The 14,592-nt window shown below is 34.4% G+C and overlaps 1 long non-coding RNA gene across 6 annotated transcripts in view; it reads right to left on the bottom strand.

Annotated features, from left to right (window-relative positions):
• Positions 1–14,546, bottom strand: part of LOC137487827 (uncharacterized) — a 62,235-nt gene extending 47,689 nt beyond the window's left edge. For all 6 annotated transcript variants that reach the window (XR_015478543.1, XR_015478544.1, XR_015478546.1 and 3 more), the window contains exons 1-2: positions 14,357–14,546; positions 11,920–11,989 (exon numbers count right to left, since the gene is read on the bottom strand). This is a non-coding gene — a long non-coding RNA (uncharacterized LOC137487827). The remainder of the gene's footprint in view (positions 1–11,919; positions 11,990–14,356) is intronic.
• Positions 14,547–14,592: the final 46 nt, after the last annotated feature.

The following is a 14,592-nucleotide window of genomic DNA, read 5'->3' as shown; positions in this document are numbered from 1 at the left end:
TGATAGAAAATTAAAGAGTCTTTTATTGGCAGAATATTTTGCCCTTGATTTACATAATGTTAGCCAATGGTAGCCGTCCTTCTAAACATTACAAAAAAGCAAATCCCACCAGTGGCTTCAGACAATACATTGATATCTTTATTCATTCATTCATGTTCCTTCTGCTTAGTCTCTTTAGTCACCTTTATTCACCACAATGAAATGAACCGACAACTTATCCAGCATATGTTTTACACAGCAGGATGCCATTCCAGCTGCAACCCAGTATATACAATATTATTGCCTTAATCCCCTGCCTCAGGTAAAAAGTCATAAAATTGCTCACACATTTAGACAAAAAGGCTCAAGCACACACAGAAAGTTTTCAAAAATGCCACGTATATAGTACTTAATATGAGCAAATTTACTGGTGAATAAGATCATGCTATGCCAACTCATTCAGTGCAACAGTTGAATGAACTGAGGAAACAAAGAGCATGAGCGCAGTTTGCACTTACAGTATGTGAACTGAGGTCTTTATGCTTGCTCATGGTAAGAGATATGAAAAGGTGATTTTATTCATTTTATCTGCTTTAATTCTAAAAAATGTTATTAATTAAAAACATGAATTGTGCGTTATATGTCCTTATGGAGTTATGCAAACAAAATGGTGAACCAATCTGCTTGATGCTGCTGATTATAGTACAGTTAGTAAAGTTGAAAATAATGCTCAGATTCTGATGTAGATCTACTGTTTTGCTTAGATCTACCACAGTTTTGATTAGATCTTGCTTAGACCACAGATATCATTAGGAGCCACAGGTATTAATTTGTTTTCTCTTGTATGTTTTTTCCTCTTTTACGTATTAACCATTGACTTACATTATATTTATCACCGGAGCAAAACATCATTTTTAATGTTCTACTGATAAAGAAAAAAGACCTAAGGGTCAGTAAATGAACGGCATTTTTTTAAAGTGATTTATTGATTTAAACATTGAACACTGAATGAACATTGAACACTTATACTTAAAATATATAGATCATATTGATAGTATTAGTGTGTAACAAGATAAAACAAATAATCTATTTTTGTGTCATCATAGATCTTTTTGAGCATCAAAAAAGATTCTCGAAAAAAAATTTATGTCTGTACTTATGAGTGTTCTGCAGTTTTGTAGTTCTGTATGGTATATGAGTCTGTCTGTGAGTCTAAAAACAAAGTTAATGAACCAGATTAAAATCTGTTCAAAGATAGCAGAAGAGCCTCTTGAGAAATTATATGACCGTTCTTTGGCAGGGAACATCATTTTGAACCCTAGTCATTTGTTGAAACATGAATTTATACCATTAAAGTCTAACCGTCGATTTAGAGTCCCAGGTTTTAATAAAGTGAAATGAAAAAAGGCATTTGTACATCAAGCTGTCTTAGAGCTGAATAAGGTCAGTGTAAAATGATTTTTTGTAGTCTTTGTCTCTTTGTAAGGAGTATTTATCATGTTGTTATGCAAGAAAAATTTCAGATGCAAGTCTGACAATAAAGTGTTTTGTATTGTATTGTATTGTATTGTATTGTATTGTATAAGCAATACCCATACAGTACAAATACATTTTCATATATTTTCCTTCGGCTTGTCCCTTACAGTGGTGTAAAGTCACAAATTACAAATACTCAAATTTGTGTACTTTTACTTTCCCTTGAGTTCATTTTTAGTGCAGCATGAACCTGTAGTCACTACTTTATTTTTTCTTGTCTATGGGGATTAAAACAATCAGTCCTGCGAGTCCAATCAAGTCGCACACAGAAGGTAAATCGCATCATAATGACCTACCTCAAGACATATGCGATTTATAATTGCAGCAAACTGTAAGGAAGTATTAAAAGAGTCCATAAAGATGTCCAAAATCTTTCCACACATTGACCCAGAGACATGCATGTCACTGATGAGAAGGATGTTTACTGTATGATGACCAAAATGGTCTTAAACAACAAGCAGGCACAAGATGTCAACATGACATCAGATTGACCTTGTACACCAACGCTGTGGGGATATTGCTTTTTGTTTGGTTAAAAAATCGGGTTGACATCAAAACCCAACGTCAGGCCGACAATGTCCAACCTTAAAGCAACCAAATATCAACGTCTAATGATGTTACAGCTTGACGTTGTATGGACTTTACCACTTTGACGTCTATCAGATGTTGGATTTTGATTGCCATACCTGACAAATAAATTAATACATTAGATGTCAATATGACGTTGGATTAAGATATTGGTTTGACGTTGGATTTTGGTCTGTTTCTAACAACAACCTGATATCAACCAAATATCAACATCATTTGATGTTGTTATTGGGCTTAAAAATAACGTTGTCTTTAGATGCATTGAATTTTGGTCACCTGACATCAAAACCTAAATCTTAACGTCTTATGACGTTGTGTGCCTGCTGGGCAATAACTAAATGCACTACAGAAGGTTACGTTTACACACATCCACAAATTACATGTAAACGCATCAGCTTTTTACAGCCTAATACTCACTACTCTTGAGTACTTTTGAAAGGTCTACTTTTTACTCATACTTTAAGTAATACTTACAACAGATACTTTAACTACTTGCACGACATTTTAAGGCAAGTAATGGTACTTTTACTTAAGTATGACTTTTCACTACTCTTTCCACCACTACTCTCTTATTTATCAGGGTCGCCACAGAGGAACTATTCTGGCTTATGTTTTAGGCAGTGGATGCCCTTCCGGCCGCAACCCAGTACTGGGAAACACCCATACACTCATACATTCACACACAAACACACACACACACACACACACACACTCACACACTCATACATTAAGCGAAGTTAGTTGAACCAATTCATCTATAGGGCATGACTTTGGACTGTAGGGAAAACCGGAGCACCCGGGAGAAAAATCCACGCTAACACCAATACATTTTGCAATGCTAATTAAAAAAATAATAATTCTACATACAAAACCCGTCCATATTTCCTCTGTTACTTCACATTACTTGTGAATGTTTCAAAAACAATAGTAACAACATGGATTTACTGAATACATCTAGCTAGAACACATGCCACTAGGTGTCAGTAAAAGCTCAAGACGATTGTTGTAGCAAATGGTGAAAAAAAAAATACACCAAAGCATAACCATGACCTTTAAGCCAGTTGACTGCCCAGAATGTCATATTTTTATCTTATTATTATACAATCTTGTGCAGAAGATGACACAATGTACATAGCAAATTGAAGCCTTTGGCAAGGCAACAAAAAACAGGACGGAAGAACGCCTCAAGGACTAGCTCAGAGCCACTGTACATAGAGAGAGTCAGAGGGAAATAGAGAGAGAAGGGGAGAGAGAGAGAGATGAGAGGGAATAAGGGAGAGGCCAAGAGAGACAGCAGGAGCGAACAGGAAGAGAACATGGAAATCCATCAAGCCATCATTATTTATTCAGCAGAGCCCTGACAGAGAGTCAGAGCTAATAATCCAGCTGAAGTGAATGGAGCACCGTGTGTCCTAAAGAGCAGCGAGCAGCACAGCACCGCTTCACTCGGCGAATGAGAGTGGCACAGATCATGGTGCTGAGTTGCAGATGAACTGACTGACTGACTGACTGACTGCAACAAAAGTTTCCACCTTCTTCTTTCCACCTGCCTCACCTACTGTGAACTTCCCGGCAAAAGTTTGAGTGAAAGGGGCTGGAAGCCATATAACCCGAGGAATAATTCAACAAAAGAGCTCTCCACAGCGCCTTCTGCTCCAGTTTGAGCTTTCCACTAACAAACTCTCGCCAGCTGACGTGAACCCGGGGCCACCAGCCCGACGGGCGGCCCCTGGACGTGAGGAGGGATGAGTGGCAGTGGGCTCAGCGTGCAAGACGTGCGGCCTTCATCCTTAGATTGGGTCAAAGCCAAAGACCCGTGCATTAATCATGGAGGAGATGGAGCGCTGCATCTCAGAACACATGCGCATCTATATATTCCAAATGATGTGAGTCCTGCAGCATCTCTCTTAGCTCCCAATTAGCGACGGTTTGCTGCTGTAGCATGTGAGGTATGTTGTACATGTGCTAGCACGCTGGATTCTAATTAAAGAGTCAAGGCTGAGCATCGGCCCTCATCAATGATTCAAATGAAAGAGAAACTCACTTCCTCTTTGTGGAGGAGGTGACCAAAAGAACATCACTGATGGAGAGTATCAGGGTGATGCTAATAGATTTGCATATAAAATTTACTGCTTAATTTACTAATTACGGCATAGATTATGCATATAACACACATACAAATCTAAAGAAATTCATTCTTAAAGATATTCCAATGATTTTAGAGTACTCTAACTGAGCGGCCACCTGCATTGGACATTTGCATAAAGCATGCCCAAACCATCTCCATATAAGTGTTTTTTGCACAACCATAAAGGCTATAAGACTTTTGTCAAACATATATTGATGCCGTCTTCCCAGCATTTTTATTCATATCTGTCTTGTTATGTGATAAAATATATTTAAGATTAAATATATAATTTATAATACAAAAAAAAATATTTATAAACATAATTAAAGTTGTGTCAGGTTTAAATCCAACTTAAAGCTCTTTTTTCACTTGCACCGCCATGCATTTGTATGCGTGTAATGTATCTGCATGCTTGAATAAACCCTAACTGAATTTATAATTTGTCACTACTGCTTTGTCTGTATACATATGTTAAGTAATTATATGTTTGTAAACAAAATGACTCATAATGTTTATAGTGCGTGTTTACAGCATTCTTGTGTATTATACAATGTTCAAAAGAGTTTATTTCAAAAATAGGATATGAACAAACTCTTTCGAACATATTTAATGTGGACTTTGGAGAACATTTAAAACATGCAGTTTATAGTACCTATATCCAAGGTAACAGAATAATTGTTTATGTCCGTACATTAAGTCTACATTTACATTAAAATGTATTAGAAGTAATTCTGGATTAGGAGTTGTGCAAGACATTTTACATTGAGGAGATGGCAAGGACAAACTGCATTTAAAAAATGACCATGATCAATATATACAGTGAGCCTCTCACTGAGAATTGTGCTGCTCTCAAGGCTGATTTTTTGCACGCATATTTTAACATAATTTGAAGGCCATGAAAAGTGAATATGTATGGTTGTAAATATATATATATATATATATATATATATATATATATATATATATATATATATATATATATATAGATAGATAGATAGATAGATAGATAGATAGATAGATAGATAGATAGATAGATAGATAGATAGATAGATAGATAGATAGATAGATAGATAGATAGATAGATAGATAGATAGATAGATATGGGACATCACAGTGGTGCAGTGGGTAGCAAGATTGCATCACAGCAAGGTTGCTGGTTCGAGCCTCAGCTGGGTCAGTTGGCATTTCTGTGTGAAGTTTGTATGTTCTCCCGTATTCACGCAGGTTTACTCCGGGTGCTCCGGTTTATCCCACAAGGCCAAAAACATGCGCTATAGGTGAATTGGGTAAGCTAAATTGTCCATATTTCATGTGTGTATTTATGTGAATGAGTGTGTATGGTTGTTTCCCAGTGATGGATTACAGCTGGAAGGGCATCTGCTGCGTAAAACATATGCTGTATTATAATATATATATATATATATATATATATATATATATATATATATTTTTTTTTTTTTCTCCATTACATTGGTGTGCAGAATTAAGACAAACTGTATATTGTGTATCTATATATTGTATCAGTATATTGTAATAATAAACATACACAATATTGATATTGTGCGAGTTTAAAAATGCTGTGCATGATTTATTGTAGAATACGAATTCGTTTAAGAATATTCACATTGTATTTGCAGTGGTAACAGAGCCAAATGCTTGGAGACTTAATTGGTTGATTAATATTTGAGCATGAACATTTTTTAAATGGTTATTGGCCTACTACTAGCTAAAATATTGGCTGAAAAATCTGTGACTATTTATAGGGCTGTTTCTATTTTTTTAAAAATCACAATAATGCACCCTTTTACCATCAGTTTATTTTACTAAACTCACAATCAAAACAAAAAAAAAGGTTACTATTTGTTAATGTATTGGCTAATGCCCAATAACGCATTTAAATCATAATCATAATTTAAAATTGCAAGTCATAATTGTTTGCATCAAATGAAGTAATCTAATAAAAGTCAGATGTATTTTCAAACTTATATTAACCCAGTAACAGTAATAAATCTGTATTTTTCTCGTAGTTGATTTGAATCCATTGACCAATATTTACTAATGAGACTTTAATGTGATGTGTTACTTATTGAACTTCGTAATTCTTCAAGTGGTACTCACTGCAGAGCCACTTGGGCAGAGCTGAGCCCCAGCAAGGGGGAGCTTGAGCTCTAGTTCCTCCTTGCTGCACTTCTTCGACAAGTGATGTCAATGGTGGTTGGGGTTTGGGATAGGGTGTTGTATGCATAAAAACAGCTTATAATTAAATAAATAAATAAATAATTAAATAAATAAATAAATAAAATGTACTTATTTATTTTTAAGGTCACGGGCAGTTATATGTATATTATGAAGTATAATAAAGTGTAAGAACAGATTATTTTAGATATAGAATATACATTATTACTGTAGAAAATATTACAAAATACAAATAAATATAAAATCTATTAAAAAATTTGCTATACACACAGACGAGGGAAAACTTTGAAGTGTTTCTAATAAAGTGAATATGCATAGAGAGGAAAGTGTGTATCTTACAGGTGGTTTGTCAAGCCCCCTCACCTGCATGGAGCACACTCAGAACTATACAATATATGACCAGGGTGTGTGCAAATATGATAATATTGTTTACCGTGATAAAAGTTTCAACAATTAATCACACAAAGAAAAGTTTATATCATCATCAGTCTAGCAAAATTCTAAAAATATAAGAAGTGGTTGAGCAGCAATCTCCAATATATATTCAGAAGTGCAAGCAAAGAAAACTTCAAGAAGCATGTGAACTGGACTTAACCTCCCCAGCCGCTTAAATCGCAGCCTAAACAAACTACCTACGGGTCTGCAAAGGCTTTACATGAGCAGGCAACTGCAGCAGACCACAGGGACACATGCTTTTCCCTCCTGTATTCACTTAATACGAATAACCGCGCCAGCTTCATATAATGCATCAGTGAAATTTCAGATGAAGCCTCCCTGGGCTTATCTCTGAGGTGATGATGCAACAGGGCCTAGAGACCCGAGCAATGCAGCATTGGTAATTTACTTCAGCACACATCCCTTATCATTCCTCTCCATGGAAATAAAAGATCGCTCGTCAACAAGGTCACATACGTTCAAATTCCTGGCCATTATTATTTCCGAAGCTCTCAGATGGTACAATAAACAACATTTCCATTGCCAAGAGAGAGAGAGAAATGCAGGTAAACACCTACTGTAGGGATATTTCCCCAAAGACACATTCATTCTCTTTAACGCAATCCTGAGAAAATCCATTAGCCTTATTAATCACTGTCTTGTATTGGGGCTGTACCTGTCCATTCCGAGAGCGAGCTGCGGTTTATTTAGTCCAATGCCTCACACACTTTTTAGTAATGATCTGCAAGGCTTCTGGGCAAGAAAGCATGATGATTGCGGAAGACTTACATGATGCCACAGTCACTAGTTTGGCTTCCTTCTGGCAAAACAGTTCAGGTCAGTGCATACAGAATCAGCAGCACACTTCTAAATTCTTTCCAACAATGCAGAGCTGCGTATTTTATTCATGACGACGGCAAGAAGAGTGCTTATATTGTGCTGATCTTAATAACAGGCCTTCAGCGATGAAAGGAAGCTTGTTAATGCTATAGAATTATGCGTGGCGCTGCATTAATTCAGTCTAAAATGTGGCCTTACCCGCGGGCAGAGTTGTATCAACACATTTGGGTCATACATTTTCATGTGGTGTTTGCAAACTCCAACACATTTCTTATTTTTCTTAGAAAATCATACACACGTGGATGCTTAATACTTGTAAAACAAATAAAAATAAATAAATAAAAAATAACATTTTGGAATATGTTAGTACTGTAGTTACTATGGTTTTAACATAATTAAAAATTGAATGTAATGTTTTCAGATGGGTTTTTTTAAGGATTTTTAAGCATAAATACAATAAAATACAGATATTTATATATGTAATACAGATTTTTTTTCTTTTCATGTGCATTAGAATTAGTCCTTTTAAATGTTATTTTTGACATTTTGGGATACATAGAAACCCCAAAATACTCTACAAGACGCAAAAGTAATACACTCAAAAATGATATTTGCTATTTCTTAAAAAAAAACTTCATATTTTAAATAAGTTGAAACAACACAATTGTTTTTTTTTTATTAGTAAAAACTTAATTCCTTTATCTTGTCTCAACACAAATCGAACCCAGCATTTTTTACAGTGTACAATAAACATTGATTAACCAACTTTACATGTGGATGGCTAAAGACAAAAAAGTTATGTTAAGGCTATTATTTTTGCTGTTAATAATCAGTCGTTTGGCACAGATGCTGTTTGTTTACAGTATTATAGTGTTTATGTTTTTTTTTTTTCAGTAAATTCCACTATTTTGTTTCTTTTAAAAACATAGGATATATTTCATATAGACACTTAGGGCACTATCATACACCCGGCGCAGTGTGGCGCAAGGCGTGACGCAGTAGCCTTTTGGTAGTTTAAGCTTGGCGCAAGAGTCGTTTTAAGGTGTGGTGCTACGCTGTTTAAATAGTAAATGCATTAGCGCTCACTTTTGCGCCCATAGGCGTTCTGGTCTAAAAAGGAAGGCATTCTAAGGCGGACCGCTGGCGCGTTGCCATTTTGAGAAACTATAATAGATTTTTCATTAGACCAAAACTAACCCGGTCTAAACTCCGGCGCAGAGTTGCGCCTAGCTCACGCACTGCTTAATACGCACAAGTGAGCAATAGGTAAATATCTTTACATATGAAAAAATGTAAGTATTAAGGATATATATATAAGCTATAATAAGAATAGATATAGAATATAAATATAAAGGATTAAAATAGTACAAAACATATTATTTTCTAGCCTACATAAATATGAAAAACCACTGCTTTTATGTCTTCTTCATCTCGGGAGTCTTTTTCAGTTCATTCATAACAATTTGCTTTTGTATGATGTTATTATTAGCAGTATTATTTATTATATCCATATGTATATTTGTTTGATTAAAAACAAGCTTAGATTTGCCCACCTGCAGGTTTAAGACCAAATGGGGCAAAGCATGTGTTTTAGGATATAACTCAGGTTTTTGAGCACATTTTGCTATTATTATTCATTTATTCGTTTGCTGGAAATTAGAACTGAATTTAGAAATAGTTTTGAAACGAATATTTGCGCTTAACAAACAATAGTATTTATTTATAGACTTATTGATGTCTGTGCGTAAAGGTTTCCATATCCAAGAGCGAAAGTGAAAGTGATCCATTATCTCTCATTCTCACGCAGTAAATACTCTGTTTAACAGTTTTCTGTTAAAAAACTGTTAACTGTTTGCTTGTGAAATGCTCATTTTTTCCACTTAGACTTACTTTGCGTCCTGTAAATAGCGAATGCGCTCTTGGCGCGACGCAGCTGACTCTTAAAGGGAATTGGAGATGAGACTCTAATTGGTTTATTCTTAAAACACACCTATAACTCATTAAGAAAATAAACTCAACCCTTTTAGACCATGCGCCAAAGAGCAAGGCAGATTTCCCGTTCTTAAATTAGCAAAAACGCGTCCTGACACGCCCTGAAAGCATTTGCGCCCTGCGTTTTGCGCTTTGCGCATGGACCGTCAAAATAGAGCCCTTTATGTCTATATATGTATATTTTAATGACTAGGCGCAAAGTCTAAAGCGCATGCTGAAAAAATACAGATTGAGCCCTGGCGCATGGTTTAGCAGGATCGTTCTTATTCTCTTAATGAGTTATGGTGTATTTAGAGCATAACATGCATTAAATCAATTAGAGTCTCATCTCCCATTCTCTTTAGGAGTCAGCATTACGCCATGGTGCATTTACTTTTTACATGGCAGACTTTGTAAGTCAGTAAAACTGAATGCTTCACTAGCAAGAAAACAGAGGATCTAGAATGAGCCTCCTCCATTTGGCCTCTTTACTTTATCTTTAGTTTAATTTTACTCTTTAGTTTACTCCTTTGCTTTTGTGTATAAGGAAACAGTATTGTACACATTCCACTGAAGACATCCATAGCAAACTAATAAATGAATAATAATAACAAAGTATGGTAAAAAAAAAATAAATAAATAAATAAATTGTTTCATCTAAACACATGTCCTATTTTTATGCTTCATATGGTGATGCAATCATCTCTAAAACATGACAGGTGGACAAATCTAAACTTGTTTTTTTCTTAAAGCAAAAGTAAATATGCATATTATAAATAATATTGCTAATAATATTAGCATTATACAAAATGTAAATTGTCATGAATGAACTGGAAAAAAAAAGCATGGAGGCATGAAGAAGACATGGAGGCAGTGGTTTTTATATTTATGTAGAAAGTATTAAGCAATGTGTAAGCATTTGGACTTGCATTGGCGCATAACTAAGGCGCTCTGCGCTGGACTTTAGACCAGCTTTTAGTTGGTCAATGGCACAGCCAGTTTCTTAAAATAGCAATGTGCCAACAATGCGCCTTAACACACCTCCTTAGACCGGAACACCAAGAGACCCCAAAGTGATGCAAATGGACTTGCTATTTAAACAATGTGGTGCAAAACATGAAATTAGGTTTGCGCTGGTCTCAAAATAGCAACAAAATGCACCATACTTGTCTTACGCCAGGTTTATATAATGCCCATAGTGTTTAAAATTAAATATACAGTGTTTTTTTTAATATTTGTGTAATACTGGATGTACTCAATTGACAAGCCTTTGTAGTGAACTAAAGTGTTTTTCAATGTCTTTTCTAATGAAAATACCAATACATTTTATTTAATGAAGCTACAGTTTAGTGCATTTACGATAAATAAACTTTATATGTATTGCAACATTACTTAATAAATTATTGATTAAATTATAAATGATTAAGTTAGCCAACAGATCCAAATGAGTGCACTTCTTTAGAGCATGACAAAAAGATTTAAAACGTTAAACTTACAAATTGACAATACAAAGTGTATGCACTTTTTAAAAGTTCAGCGCATTAAGAAATCGACTTTCTTTAAGTACATTTGAGGCTTTGGAATATATATTACCTTCCAGTATTTTTTTAAATAGACTTTTTAAGGTATTAAGTACACTACACATTCAATAGAGTTAAGTGCAATTCTTATTCACAGGGGAATAGCTGGAATCTTTATGCATTGATTCTGATATTGATTTTAAGCAAACAAATACTATTTTTGCAAGCATTTGTTAATCAGAGATATTGGTCTATTTCCCATAACAAAAATCATTAACAGCACAGTGGCCATAACAAATAGGTGGAGGTAAAGCTCACTGACACATCCATTGAGTTTGAGATTTACTTATTGCCTGCAGATGTAATTCACACCACGCTGATTGCTTCTTCTTTTGCTGTTTAAAGCATTTGTTAATCGGATTTATTTTACTCCTGTAAAAGTAATTTTCTTTAGTAGTCAAACTTTAAAAACTCTGAAAATTTGTTTTGGATTATATTGATATGTATTCATGCAACACGATAACGACCAGATTTATTTTGAACATCCTGATGTTTAAATGCTTATAAATACCACTATCTAAAAACAACAGATTACTAACCAAGACAAGAGTTCAGTCCTACTTTCAGGAATAAAACTACATCTGGGAAATTAGCAAGTAGACAAGAAGGGCAATTAAAGGCATTGTTCACTCAAAAAAAAGCTCTTTTAGTATTTACAGTACTCACCTGCAGGTCATTCGAGATGTAAGTGACTTTTTAGCTCCTTGGTGATTCATGATGCAAGTCAACATCATCACTATGAGGGAAAAAAAATAAACTTTACTGGAAAAATATTAAATACCCACGGCTCCTAATGAGGACTTATGAAGCAAAACAATCAGTCCTTGCAGGAATAGAACATCATTACCTTTAATCTACAGACAATGATAAAGAAGTCCATTCACAGTATGGAGCTTTTATAATCTATTGTCTATAATCTATATTAATTATTTTATTAACATTAACTGTTATCAACATTGAGCGAATTTAATTGCAATGAATTTAAAAAAGAAAAGGGCTAAATGACATTATAATGGCACCATCACTTTCTGTTTAATCACTCTTAAAAACATACCTGTTCAGTTTGGCTTTTTAATACAAATATTATAATAGTTTCTGTTGTTTCTCTTGTTGTTAAAATTGTCTCTATATTTAACTGTCTTATGTACAGAATGTTGGTCAGTCTTGTGGCTGTTTTAAATGTGCTTCATAAATAAATAAACTTGAACTTGATTTTACAAATTGACTGACCATGACTCAAGGTTATATTTGACTGTAAGTTTTTGTTGTTGTTTCTTTGTTTTTATGTTAAATTATTTTGTTATGGTGGTTCATTCCATTGTGGTGACCCCAGATTAATAAAAGGGACTAATCTGAAAAGAAAAAGAATGAATGAATGAATGAATGAATGAATGAATGAATGAATGAATGAATGAATGAATGAATGAATGAATGAATGAATGAATGAATGGATGGATGAATGAATGTGTTACTGAAGAAACAAAAATACATGTGGAGTTTCAAATTTACAAATCTAACAGAACAAGATGGGTGAAAAATGCAGGGTTCCACAAAATTCCTTCATTTTGTCCCAACACAAATGAAGTAAAATTTGTTGTCACAAATTTAAGCTTATTGAACATGAAATAATTAAGTTGTGCTCCCAAAAACTCAAGAATTGTGTTGATTCAGCTCCTTTTAAAAAGTAGTAGAAGTACTAGCAGCAAAAATAATTTTTTGAGTGTATATGTGAAAATCCAAGTGAGTGAAGTGAATAATTCCTGAAGACGCTATACATTTAAGCTTGCCTCTCTTAAAACTTCAGCTCACAGAATATAGAGGTTGCTTTTCTGGAGTAAAAGTTCTCAATGCAATATTGATATACTGTACAGTATAACTGACAGATGCCAATGTGAGAGTCGTCTGCAGATCCTTATGGATTCTTCACTGTTCATGTCATGTTGAAGAGCAACAGACCTACACTTATTTTTCTTGGCACATTCTTAAGTGTAAGCATTTTGGGTTATTAGTCTACATTTTGAATGACTGTGTTAGCAAGAAAGTGAAAAAATACCTGAGAGGTTTAAATTTTAGAGTTACAGCCAGGAGAGTTTGTGAAAATTGAATGAAGTGAAAACTTTCTGAAGGAACTATACATTTAGATTATAACCGTTATTAGCCTTCAGCTCATGGACAGCCAATTCATATTCTGGAGTAAAATTTGCCAATGCAATATTGATAAGAGACAGAAACCACAGCTTGAGTTGTCTGCAGATCCTTATAGCTTCTTTGCAGGAGTTTTATGACCTCCTGAAGACCTGTAGACCTTTACTTTTTTGGCAGTAAAGTTTTATTTGGAATATCGTACCTATGAATAGTAGAAGTGCTAAATTGTCTTCATTTTTTACACGGCATCCGGACCCCAACCAAAACAAATCAAAATATGATCTTTAAAGAATAAGACTATTAATTCAAGGAAATAAGGACTTAGATTGTATTACTCTATAATACAGTGGTTCCCACGGCGGTTCTTTATAATACAGCGGGTCACAGCCCAAAGGAGGGCCTCAGCCAGTAGGGGGAAGGGGTGGGGGTCACATAATATCACAGGGGGTGGGGGGCGGGGAATCACATATTATTTAAAAAAAATTGCAGTCGACATTTAGGAGAACAATCATGTTGCCTTAGTTCATTTTAAAAATGCTAAAAATGTTTGTTTTTGTGGACACATTTTACAATAAGATTTTATTGGTTAATGTTAAATAATGAGCAATACTTGTAGGCGTACAGCATTTATTAGTCATAGTTCAACATTTACAAATATTAAGAAACAAATTCATGCTTGCTAACAGAACTAAAAAGAAACAATGTTAGCATTATTTGCCTTCACGTTAACAAAGATGAATAAATACTACAATTTGTGTATTTTTCATTATTTGTTCATGTTGGTAAAACATTAACAGACATTAACTTTATTAAGGCAATAAAAATGTATTTATTTTTGCAAAAGGTGATCACAACTGCAAGGGTTTCATCTTTAGAAAGGAATTCTGTTTAAAAAGTTGATATTGCTAATTGTTGTTATTTCATACCATATTACCTCATCTATGCTAGTATCCCTTACCTATTAGTTTCTTTCTTCTGTGGAAGGAAAATGTTTGCAAGTTGATCCACTCCCATTTCATCGATTTCAGGAAAAAATATATAAAATACTTTACAGTCTGTTTAAAATCTTTTACAGTCTGTGGTTAAAACAAATTACTCTAGCTGTCGTAGGAATCCAAAACGTATTCTAATCTTGTTTCCACCCGGTCGAGAAACAAAGACGCACAGTGCACCTCTTATAGCGGCATATCATAA

This window comes from Danio rerio, chromosome 2 (genome assembly GCF_052040795.2).
Source record: "Danio rerio strain M-AB ecotype USA chromosome 2, GRCz13ab, whole genome shotgun sequence".
NCBI classification, from domain to species: Eukaryota; Metazoa; Chordata; class Actinopteri; order Cypriniformes; family Danionidae; genus Danio; species Danio rerio.
Note: the sequence above shows the minus strand (reverse complement) of the source record. Positions and strands in the feature narration are given on the sequence as shown.